This window comes from Gavialis gangeticus, unplaced genomic scaffold (assembly GCF_001723915.1).
Source record: "Gavialis gangeticus isolate Ggan-Ray unplaced genomic scaffold, GavGan_comp1, whole genome shotgun sequence".
Taxonomy (NCBI): Eukaryota; Metazoa; Chordata; order Crocodylia; family Gavialidae; genus Gavialis; species Gavialis gangeticus.
In genome coordinates, this window is record NW_017729022.1 from 25,262,951 (window position 1) to 25,267,352 (window position 4,402).

At 42.8% G+C, this 4,402-nt stretch overlaps 1 long non-coding RNA gene across 1 annotated transcript in view; it reads left to right on the forward strand.

Annotated features, from left to right (window-relative positions):
- The first annotated feature begins 2,634 nt into the window (after positions 1-2,634).
- Positions 2,635-4,402, forward strand: part of LOC109295706 — an 11,142-nt gene continuing 9,374 nt past the window's right edge. The window contains exons 1-2 of the long non-coding RNA XR_002096816.1: positions 2,635-2,727; positions 3,107-3,214. This is a non-coding gene — a long non-coding RNA (uncharacterized LOC109295706). The remainder of the gene's footprint in view (positions 2,728-3,106; positions 3,215-4,402) is intronic.

Genomic DNA, 4,402 nt, shown 5'->3' on the forward strand with positions numbered 1-4,402 from the left:
TCAAGTAATGGGAAGAAAAGGAAAAGATTTGTTCTTTAGTTTCAAGTACTGTATAACCATGACATCAAATGATAGGAAAGAAAAAAGAAGAGCTAGTGGATTTGGATTCTATTGCCAGCTCTGTCAAAGACTTTCCCCTTGCTCTGGAAAATCCACTACTCAATATGTTTGAAAGCTGATTTTGTTAATCAGCTGAGAGAAGCTTGTAGTGTTGAGAACTTCCTCCATTTGATCACTAAAATCTTAATGGTTAATGCCCGAGCCTAAAAATACAAGCTGAGTCTATCAACTTCTGCTTTATGAGAAGAAATAATGTTCTAAGGCCAGGCTGAATTCTAAAGCTTATGTCCAGAGGAGTTTTTAAGAGCCAACTATATGCCTTGGCATCCTGATAAAATGGGTCATTTACAATACAGAAAACAAGATGACTTAATTTTTGGCAAACCCTCTTTACAGCCTCCAAAAGTTAAGATGTATTCACAGATATCTCTGTAGAGACATCACAGATCGTCCATGAGTACAAAATGGAACATGGAGTGCTCTAGACTAGAATGAGCATAAATGCCAATGCTTCTTGCCCAACAGCAAGAGTTTCTCTGTGTATGTGCTATGAGCAATTCAGTCTGCCTCAGGATGCAAATGAAGATTTTATATGAAAAAAATACAGGGTTGCAATAAGGAAAATTCCATTTATATACCAACTGGCAGAGTGGTTAGTGATTGGGATTGGGATTCATGAACTCCTAAGATTTGTTATCCCTACTGGCAACTGATTTAGACCCTGATTCTGCAGGCTCCTCTGCATTGCTACAACTGCACATTTAGTGCTTTCACTGGGTTTCTCCATTGGGACAGGTGTCCATCTGCACAGAGCAACTGCAAGTTAAATGGTGTGAGGACCTGATCCCTTGAAGAATTCAGTATGCGCCTAAATTTATGCACTGTCCTTTAGGCTTAAAAAAGACTCCTCACAGCATGTGGAATTAATCAATTAATGACTCAAACCTTAGCCATGCGGCCTTTGGCAAGTCACTTATGCCAACGTTTTCTGACTTAGGTGCCTAATTTTACATACCTAAATAAGTGATCTAGTTTTCACACCCACTGGTTGCATTCACTGTGGCATGCATGGAGGTTCCTACCTTTGCGCACACATTTGAAATGTTGACCCTAATTTCTCTGTCACTTGTTTCTCTACCTGTAAAATAGGCTTACTATTTACCTATGGATGAGTAGCTAGAATTAATAGAACTCTGAAGTTATACATTGCTATCATAGTAGCAAGCAATCACAGGAATGGCAGGATTAGTAACAATCACTTGTTTATGTTCTCAGTTAAGTCCCTTTTTGTGATTTGAAATAATCCTTTCTGGTTGGGATGTAGCTATTCTGTGCATAGTCTTCAAATATGGCAGGACCTGAAGCATTATTTTTCCTGCAGTACAATTTTTTTTACTGTTGCCACCAGTGGAAGAACACTCTTAGAATACAAGATAATACCAGGAGCTGGCTTTATACAAGGTGGCTTATGCTGTTCTGCAACCCTCAACATAGTGGACATACAGTGGGTTTGGAGGCCAAAGGAACAAGGCTTGATGGCATAGATAGGGGCTGTAATGCATAGTGCTGTGGGGATTTGCAGCAACTTTTCCATCCATAAAAACAGCTGCAGACAGGCTGACCTTATCTTAGATCCCAGGCATGACTAAAGTTATCCTATTGAAAGTTGTTCCTAGGCTTGCCTTTAAATCAAGCCTGCTGACCATCTATATTACAAATCCCTTAGTTTCCCCAACAACAGTTCATCCCATCTCCAGTAGCTCTTCCCAGCATTGGACTTCAAGGCTGAGCTTCATCCTAGCCAAGCACTTGCTCCCTGAGATGTGTTCAGTACTCACAAGCACTGTTTGGCATAGCACAGGTCATCCTCTGACTTTTTCTTCCCCCTGCTCTTTCCCCCCTCCCTTCCCTGCTTTTCCTTTTGTCTTGCTTATCTCTACCTATTTACATTTTCACTGACATCCCTCCACACTCAGACCAGCAGAGATGCCCTATGCCTGGCAAAGGGTGACTGCGCCCAAAAGCTTACTAAGAACTTCTTTCCAACTACTCAGTTGGTCTAATAAAAGATACCACATCTACCTAAAGAACTGTACCCCTGGCACTTTTACACCCTGCATCCTGTCTATCCTGCACATAATTAGAATCAAACCTATAAGAAGAGACAAGTAATAGGTGTGATCCTTACAAAGGCTTCAGTTGAGTTTCTTGTTCTTGGTCTGCCCATATATTTTACTCTGACTGTTTTAATCCCAGTAGCAGCCAAAATCAGGAATGTAGCAAAAAACATCTCAGCCCAAGTAGGATTTTGTGGGGGGTAGGGGTGGGGAAGGTGTTGTCCTTTTTAAAGTAATGCTTTCCTTTTCTCCTAAAGCAGTGTTCCATTTTTTCCCCAATCTAGGCATTTCAGGTAAAACAAGATCCACACTTGCACAATGGAAAGGCTATATTCTGAGTGACTAAATGATTTGAAATGATTTATAATTAGGAATTAACTAACGTCAATGTTCTTCACACATTAGCTGAGAATTGCTTGCAGCTAATAAATCTGGGCAGAGTTGTCAGAAAGGAATGCTCGTGTGTGTTCACGGTTCCAGAGGGCAGATGCTTTGCAAGCCAGCGTTCCTTTTTTCCCCAGATCCTGACCGAGTCCACCACACTCACCAGGTGAGTGAATGGCTTTCATTCTGAAGACATGTAATAAAATACTTGCCAGTTTATTTTTATAATCAGTGTTTGGGAAGCGGTTGCTTTGATGGCATTTACAGAGCTTGTGCTGGGGTGTGTGCGCTCCATGCTTCACAAGACCCCAGACAGAGGCCCTGCTCCTTTCTGTTGAAAAGGAAGCTTCCCCAGTGCCCCCTGCTCAAGGCAAAGTTTATCAAAAGCGATCAAAAGTGGGGAGAGCACAAATTATTTCTCTTCTTGTATAGATTGGGAGGCTCCATGCACCTGGGGTGTTCTGACCAGGGAGAAGCCAATAACGTGCTGTAGTCAAAGCAGATGACTGTGAGTTAAGCCTATGATCTTTATTTTGGCTTCCCAGGGCTGAAGTAAGTCTGCCTGTGTTTGGCAGTGGATTCTCTCCTGCAGCCTAAGGCTTAGTTTTGACTCTCTGAAAGTGGGCCTACGCAGAAAGATTCTGCACAGACAGGTATGTGCTATAAACAGGCTGTATTTTATTTCTCTCTTTGTTGTGTTGACTGCTGCAATCCAGGTGTGCTCTTGTACAGGGACTTTAGCATTGGCAAACAGTTTTACCCATAATTAGTATTGCCACCCTTGAGTGTTCAAAAAATCATGGCTCAGGCCCCTTAACGTCTTGAGATTTTATTTTATTAATGATAAATCTAATATGCGTTTGATATGTCCTCAGGGTTTTCCATTTTTATGTTTATCCAACTGTTTTTCACAACGATGAGGGGTAGAAACTTCTTTGAAATATAGGACTGAAAGGGGCTTTCTGAATTATCTGGTGCAGTTCCTGCTATCACAAGTACTATGTCATACAATCCTTTAAAGAAACTGATCAAGTTCCGTCTTCAGACCAATTAGCTTTTTTCCCCCACAAGTCTCAATGAAGGCAGTTCTACAACTTCACTCCTCTGATAGTTAGACATCTTCTAATTTCCAGCTTAATTTATTCATGGCCATCTAATGCCCATTTGTTCTTCTGTCAGCACTGTCTTTTAGGTTAAATATTTTTTATTCCGCTGGTGTTCACCCTGGGCTTATTTCATAGATTTCATAGACATTTGGGCTGGAAGGGACCCCGGAGGATCATCGAGTCCAGCCCCCCCACCCCAGGGGCAGGAAATCAGCAGGGATCATAGGATCCCAGCAAGATAAACATCCAAATGTGTTTTGAAGGCATTCAAAGTGGGTGCTTGAACCGCCTCAGGTGGCGGTCTGTTCCAAAGCTTGGGGGCTCGGGCAGTGAAGTTCTTTCTTATGTCCAGCCTGAACTGGTCACAGTGGAGTTTGTGACCTTTCAATCTTGTCATCCCTTGGGGTGCTCTGGTGAACAGTCGTTCCCCCGGATCCTGGTGAGCACCCTGATAAGCTTATAGGTGACCACCAGATCACCCCTGAGCCTGCGCTTTTCCAGGCTAAAGAGCCCCATGGCTCTCAGCCTCTCATCATAAGGTCTGTTTTCCTGACCTCTGATCATGTGCGTGGCTCTCCTCTGCACTCTCTCAAGCTTCTCCACATCCTTTTTGAATTGTGGAGCCCAAAACTGGATGCGGTACTCCAGCTGTGGCCTCACCAAGGCTGAGTACAGCAGGAGAATGACATCCCGGGATCTGCTTGAGAAGCATCTGTGGATGCAAGCCAGTGTTTT